Genomic DNA, 7,567 nt, shown 5'->3' with positions numbered 1-7,567 from the left:
TGCGCCTGGCACTCAGGAGATGCTTCTGGAATATTTGCTGAATGCAAGACTGCGTCCTCACCGGGGCTCCTGCGAAGCCTTCATTCACCCAGTCATTCTATAAACACTGATGGAGCATGTTTTGTATGTTAACTTCATCCTAAGCACTAGGGAAGCCAACCTAAAAAGAGAGACGGACAGACAGACAGAGAGGAGGGAAGGAAGGGAGGGAGGGAAGGAGGGAGGGAGACAGCAGGGAAGGGGAAGGAGAGACAGTCCCTGCCCAAGACGCCCACTCCCCTGAGCCGGGCACAGAGGAAACCAGGGCGTGGGAGAGGCCGGCAGGTTATCAGAGAGTCTGGCCGAGTCATTCATCCAACAGCGTCTGTGCGCCGGGCATGGGCGGAGGGTGGGGCCTGAGCTCGGCAGTGGATGGCGGACGGCGGACGGCGAGCACTGACCACTGACCACAGAGCTGCCCCGGGTTAGCACAGGGGAGGCATAGGGTTGCAGGGAGCAGACGGTGAGGGTCTCGGACAGTGGTCCCCGGTGAGAAGGGACCAGCCAGGTGAAGGAGGGAGGTGGGGGCACATCCCCAGGAGGGCATACGGAGGAGGAAGACGAGGACGAGGCTTGACTTGAATGTGGACGTCCACCCCAGCCAGGCCTCAGCCCTGAGAACGGATGTAAAGCGACCCACTTCCTTCCCGAGAACCTGGTCCCCGGGTGGACTTCAGTCTGCCCAGGAGGGGCTTCCAGAGCCAGTCGGCCCGCTGGCCCGGTGCCTCACACAGCCCTGTCCACGGGGGGTGCCAGTGGCCCCCATTGAGAACCTGAGGCCAGGGCCTGGGAACCCCTGGGGCCTCGTGGCCAGGTGGGAGGGGGCAGCGAGGCTGGTGGGCCGAGGATGTTTGCACAGTGAGTCAGAGCAGATGTGGGGCCATTGTGACACGGGCCCACGGAGGCCGGGCTCAGGGCCTCTGCTCCCTCCCGCCAGAGGGGGCCTGGGTGGGGGTGGGGAGGCACATGGCCCGGGGCTGAGGGCCAGCTGAAGTTAGCGCACATCTGAAGTGAAGAAAGTTTTGTTTTGTTCTAGGAACCCGAGTCTATTCGAAGTTGGCCACACATGAGGGGCCGGGGAGGCCCGCCAGCCCGGTGTCTTGCGGGCCCTGGCTGAGGCGCAGATATAAATAGCCCGCTCTCAGAACGCGGATGGCCCGCCGGCGCGGGCGCGGTCACGGTCACAGGGGCCCGGACGCGCCCCCTCAGGCCGCCTGCCCGCGACGCGGGCCTCCTGGCGGCTCTGTGGGGCCGCAGCCCAGGGCAGGAGGAGGACAGGCCCTGCCGGGGTTCAGGCTGAAGGGCCTCGGGAGCCTCCTCGGTGCCCGCCCAGAGCGCGCTCCCATGTCGAGAAAAGCCCACGCAGAGGTTCTCCTGCGGCTAACTCACTCCAGAAGGTGCTGGACTAAGCATCGCTGCTGTAAATAGATTTCTTCATTATCCTGGGGCATTTTTTTTGGCCAAAAGACTAAGGAAAACCCAGGGAAGACTCAGTAAGTGTCTGGGCACCCCCTGCAGGGCTGCGGGAGGGGAGGCCCTGCGGCCGGGAGGACCGCGCGCTCGCACCGCGGACGTGCTCTGTGCGGGGTGCTGAAGGGCTCCTGGCCGGGGCTCCGGGCCGCACGTCCGTGAGGGCCAGGGTTGGGGACCCGGCTCAGGCACCCAGGACGGGGAACCCGGGTGCGTCTTGCGAGTGTTCCTGGGAGGTACGTTCTAGAGGAGCCGACTGAGGACGCCGGGAGATCAGCGACACTGAAGAGTTTATCGGGCACAGTCTTTGAGGGGAGGGGCCGCGCAGGGCCACGCGGGGAAGCACCGGGGCCCAGCAGCCCCACTGCGGCTTCTCAGGAGGAGCTAGCCAGGCAGGGGAGGTGCCGCCCGGCAGGCTTAGCGCCGGCAGGTGCAAGTTCCTCAGCGGAATCTGGACTGCAGGGTGTCTGGTCGTGGGGCTCCTGGCCAGGGCTTAGGGCAGGGCTGGTATGAGAGTCAGAGACGGGCCGGGGTGGGCTCTGGACTGTTGCTCTGTGTGTGAAAGGCGTGTTTGCAGGGGATTCTTTGCCGGCTCCAGGAATCGACACTCCCCCAGGAAGGGACAGGCTCTCCTGAGCCAGCAGGGCCCCCAGGATGCCACGAAAGTTGTAAATGTGATTGGTACGGGCAGACGGGTGCTTGTCTGGCCCGGGGTTCTGGGTCACCCTTCGGAGGACGCAACACCGTGGGCCACTCCTGGTCCTTGAAATGAACTGCTCTTTCTGCTCCCAGACCCTCCTCGGGCGCCCTCAGAGCCTGGTCTTGGGTGGTCTTCTGCCCTGAGACCTCCCAGGGCCACGCACAGTGCTGGGTCCCCACCTCCACGCCCTTCCAGCCCCTCCTGGGCTCGGCACCTGCAGGGCCACAGCCCCACCTTTCACTGCCCCGTCCGTGCCCCGAGGCTCCCCGTCCGCGTTGTTTGCTCCTGCAGGCTCTGCCTCTGTGAACGGCCCTCTGTCTTCTCCATCGCCCGAGCCGAAGCCCAGGGTCACCCTCATCTCCGCCGCCCCCTTGTCCACACCACCCCAAACCATGCATTGCCCCATCGACCCTCTGATGTCTGTGTCGGTCCTGGGCCGCGCAGTGGCTTCCGGCCCTGCCTGCCTCCCCAGCTGCAGGCACGAGCGCCCCCGGCCCTTCCTCCAGCAGCAGCCAGAGCCATCTTTCTCCAGCTTCAGCCCGAAACTCAGGTGCCACAGCTACCCCGGGAGTGAGCGCCTCCTTCAGGCTTGCGTCCCAGTCACCTCGCTGGCCTGACCCTCGTCCCCGGCCCTGCAGAAGCGGGCAGGTGACTGTCCACGGCTCCTGGTGCTTGGTGGACGGCCGCCCGCGCGGGAGGGAGAGAGCACCACGGCAGCCGTGCCCGCACAGCAGCTCCCGCACCACGGGGCCCAGCCGCCCTCGCCCAGGCCCTGCTGCTCCCTGTCACATGCGAGCCCCCAGGTCACTCAGAGGCTGTGTTTCTGGTTCCAAGGCCGTTTCTTTTAATCCTGACGCTTTACTGCAGCTCTCATCCCCTCGGGGCCCTATTAAGTAAAACAAAACCCACAAACACCCACTCACTTGGACAACACTGACTCTGATGCTGCAAACCTGGGGCCTTTTCTGAACAAACCGCTTCCTCGTGGGCAGCTCATGGCACCGGCAGCGCCGCCAAGCAGCCTTCGGAAGGTCTGCGCAAACACTGACACGCTCTCCAAGCCTCTCCTGACTGTTTGCACAGAAGCAAGGAACACACCCACCCTGTTTAGTTGGCCTGGCCCCTTAAGGACCTCCGGAGAGGACTTGCAGTAACCGACACGCACCTTTCCAAAGTGCCGGTGTGCAGGCCAAGCCAGAAAGCGGCGCTCATACCAGCCCGTTTATTCAGACCGCTGCAGAAGCCAGGCTGGCCAGTCTAATTAATTCAAGTGAGTGATGCGTTTCCACCAACCGCGGGCCACCTCTGCAGCCAGCCTCTCCACGTGCTGGCCAGCATCCTAAGTGTTGTGGGGGTCGAGGCCACGGTCCGTCCACAGCAGTGGAAGCAGCCAGGAGGGAACTGGACCATGAGGAGGGCACGGCCCAGGGGCTCCTCTCCAGGCAGCCCCCACCTGCTAACTGTGTGGACGGCCCCAAAGATATAGCATCACAGGCTGAGAGCTAACACCTTCTGGGACCACTGGGCCCCACGCCCCAGCTCAGAAGGAGTCAGGGAGGAGCCAGGAGCAGGCCGGGAGCCCCACCATCCCAGCTGTGCCCTCAGCACCCTCCTGCCCCTGGCGAGTCCCTGCCCCTTCCCCAGCACCTTGGCGCTCGCCCCGCCAGCTTCGGGGCTGTTACGTTTAGAAGTGTTATCAATCCATGAACTTTTTTTTTTTAAATCAGAAGGCGACCCAGCAGTTGCCAGCTTTTAACCACTTAGTGTCACTTCCATTTCACGGCAGCAGGAAGGATGTGACCTCACAATACAGGACACGGCCGGACACGGGATAAATGGCACTTTGTGAAAAACTTGGCGTGCTGTCCTTGTGTGGTTTGTTCGCGTGGACCTGTGGAAATGGCTCCCACACTCAGGACACGGGCTGGGTGGCTCTGAGGCCTGATAGCTCCGGACGCTCCAAGTCGTAGGAAGTCCATGTGAGACTGGTGTCACCGGCAGGCGTCCTCGCCGTCTCCTTGACGCGCAGAAGCTCCTTAAGGACCAAGACACGCTCCCTATCACTCTGAGCATCCCCCGCATGGCTCACGGTGACTGGCTGCTTGGACACGCCCACGCGCAGACCCTGGGCGGGGTGCTGGGGGCCGCCAGCTCCGCGCCACCATCCCGACTGGAGGTCCCTTCATTTTGTGTTTCCTCCTCTATCAGTAGTCTTCGTCTGTTCTATTCTTTTCTCTCTTTTGGAAAATGCAATGTATTACTTTCAGGGAGGACTTTATTTACAGAGTCTTGGATTTCATTTTTGGTGAGCATTTTTCCTGTTGGGAGACACACCTTTAATCCAAGAATGTAATCTAGGGACAGGGGCGTCCCGGTCACCTTGCCGTGCACCTAGACGGTGACGCTGCGGCATTCCCCCGAGTGACGCCTCTGTTCCTCAGCCATCTTCACCTTTCCTCGTGTATCTTCTTTGAATTAATCTCCTCCTTCAGACTGTTTTTCGTTCATTTCGTTTGGTCTTTTGCCAACATTCTTCATGAATTTCCTACAGACTAACGTTTCAAAAGTGAACTTTTTTCTTGAGAAGCGTGCGATCCTCTGTGACGCCTTCAGACAGCCCGCGCCTCGCGTGTCTGTGCAGGAGCCAGGCACGGACTCAGCGGACACGCGGAAGCAACCCAGTCTGGTGGCCACCGACCTTGTGACTTCAGGGTCAGTGTTGGAATTAGCAACCTCAGCTGGGTACAGTCAGCTGTGGTTTCTAAATTTGATCTTGTTCAGGGTTCCCCAAAAGAAAAAGAGCCATAGGCTGAGCATTTGGAACCAGTAGTTACAAACGAGACTGTTGGAGACTCTCTGCGTGTGTGTGTTTAGTTTTATTTATTTAAATTTTAATCAAACAGACTAAACCCACTCCCCAGGCTTAGAGTTGGCTGGGGCTACATCCATGGGGTCACAGGCATATTAGGGGGTCACAAAATACAAGAAAATGCTTGATTTGGGAAACGGGCAGTCCAGGGCCACCGAGGGCCTGGCTCTTGTCCCATCCTCGCTCAGTCCTTTGACCTGAAGCGGAGCTGGGCTGTGGCCCCCCCCGCATCAACCCCAGGCCAAGGGTCCTGCAACCCAGCCCCCAGATATCTGGGGGTGAACACAGGAGTCTATCTCTGGTGCCAGGAAACACGACTCAGGCACCACGTGGCTCCCCAGACCACAGCCACGGCCTGTGGGAGCTGTCAGGGCTGGCCCTGCCACCCTCCGGCCGGATCCTTCGTGAACACGGAAGGACACTGAGCCCCAGAAGAGGGCTCCGGCTGAGGTCGCACGATGATCTCCAGCACAGCTGGGCCACCGTGCAGAGCCCCGGCTCCCAGCCCAGAGCTCTTCCTCTGCACCAGAGACGTTTGACTCAGGGGCGGCTGAGGGCTGTGGGACGCAGCACAGCCAGGGCCCAGCTGGACCCAATTGGGGCGGAAGCTGCCTGGAGCGGCCCTGCCCAGAAGGGAGACGGACGGTGGCTGGAAACAGCTTTTGAAGCCACATTCCAGGCAATGGGACTCCCACAGAGACATGTCGGGGTGAGGAAAGGTGGAGGAGGGGAGTCCCTGCAAGACGTGCTAATGGAGAAAACAGAGAGGCGGCGAGGCACCCGCACCTTCCCTCACGCGCCCGTCTGGGGCCCAGCCCGGGCCAGCCCAGAGCCTCCGCGGGCCGGGGCTCCCGCAGACGCCGCGGCTCCGCCCAGGCCTCCCAGCAGCCTGGCCGAGTCGGCCGTGACCACGGAGCCCTCGGCTTTAAAAGCCACACTAGTGGCTTCTTTGGTGGTTTCAGTGGAATCCAGCAGGAGAGTCCTGAAAACCTGTTCTCGTAAAGCGTTTGATAGAGGGGCTGGGGTGGGGGTGAAGCTGAAAATTACATCTACCCACCTTCCTAGTGACATGCCTGCCACTTACTTTTTTTAAATGCTTCGTTGAGCTATGATTCACAGACCACATGAGTCACATTTAAAGTGTACAGTTCAATGGCTTCTAGTGTATTTACAGACATGTGTGAACATCGCCACAATTTTATACTATTTTCAGCACCCGAGGAAGCTCAGAGCCCGACGGCTATCCCCCCAGCCCCCAGCCCCGAGCAGCCACCAAGCGACTCTCTGTCTCTACGGACTTCCTCACCCTGCACGTTCGTGCAGATGGAGTCATGTGACACACGGACTGCTGCGCCGGCTGCTGTCGTGAAGCACGTTTTCCGGAACCCCCGGGTGGCAGCGTGTTAGTTCTTTATTCCTTTTGACGGTCAAGCGATGTTCCGTCGTCTGGGAATAGCGCACTTCACTCACACACGCGACAACTGGCGGGTCTCTGGACTGTCCCTGCAGCCCGGCTGTCGCAGGTAACGCAGAGCATTCCCAGGCAGCGTGAGTGATGACGGCGTGTCTCCTTGTCGGGCGGAACTGCTGGGCCACGCCGTAGCCCTGTCTGATTGCGTGAGGGTCGGCCACACTGTCCCACAGCGGCTGCCCGGCTCACCTGCTCTCAGAAGGACGGGCGGGCTGGAGACGCGCCTCTTTAAGTCCACCGGGTACGGCCACATCGCTCCCAAGGCCAGCCCCGCCGTCAGGGCTGGGTCACGGCCTCACCAGGGAGTGGCACCTCCAGACGTGAACCCTGGCGACCACGGGGAACACGGTGGGGGCTCACGGAGGCAGAGCTCCGCCCTCCCTGATTGCCGGGACCACAAGAGAGCGCCCGCGTGCCGCCGTGGGGACCCGCTGAGACGGCACCCCGCCGGGAGTCGCAGGCTTGGGCCTTACGGGGCCCCACTAGGCGGAGGCCGAGCTTCCTTCGCGGAATGAACTGACTTGCTTGCTTGTCGGTTTATCCACGCTGATCTCCGCCGCCGCGAACGTCCTGTTCACACATTTCGCGGCTTTCCCTGGTTTTGAAGGAAGAGGGCCTTTTTCTTCCTGAGACACGGACGTTACCCACGGGCTCCGGACTCCGGTCTTTACTGCACAGATGATGGAAATGGCTTGCCTTTCGCTCTGTCCATGGTATTCTTTTTTATGATCAGAGATTTTAAAATTATTAACCTTATAAATCTTTATAAACCAGAGATTTTTCATTATAAGCCTTTCTCGGTCTGTGCATCTTTTTTGCGTCTTGCTTAAGAAATCTTTCCCCACCCCGAGACCATTCAAGACAGCACCCTTCCGACTCTTGTGGGAAAGCAGACAGGCCCCCCACATCAGGCCCCTAGCCCACCTGGGATCTATCATTTGCAAGCAACGTGACGTCAAACCCGACTTTATGTCTTCTCTTCCCCGATAAGTTATCTCAGCCCCGTCTGCTGGCCATG

General features: G+C 60.6%; 1 long non-coding RNA gene across 1 annotated transcript; it reads left to right on the top strand.

Moving 5' to 3' along the window:
• Positions 1 to 1,006: 1,006 nt before the first annotated feature.
• Positions 1,007 to 7,339, top strand: LOC140695932 (uncharacterized). Its single transcript, XR_012071781.1, has 2 exons — positions 1,007 to 1,532; positions 6,292 to 7,339. It is a non-coding gene; the product is annotated as an uncharacterized lncRNA (long non-coding RNA).
• Positions 7,340 to 7,567: the final 228 nt, after the last annotated feature.

Source organism: Vicugna pacos, chromosome 4 (genome assembly GCF_048564905.1).
Source record: "Vicugna pacos chromosome 4, VicPac4, whole genome shotgun sequence".
In the NCBI taxonomy this organism is placed as follows: domain Eukaryota; kingdom Metazoa; phylum Chordata; class Mammalia; order Artiodactyla; family Camelidae; genus Vicugna; species Vicugna pacos.
The sequence above is the reverse complement of the archived record's forward strand: the minus strand, read 5'-3'. Positions and strand labels throughout refer to the sequence as shown.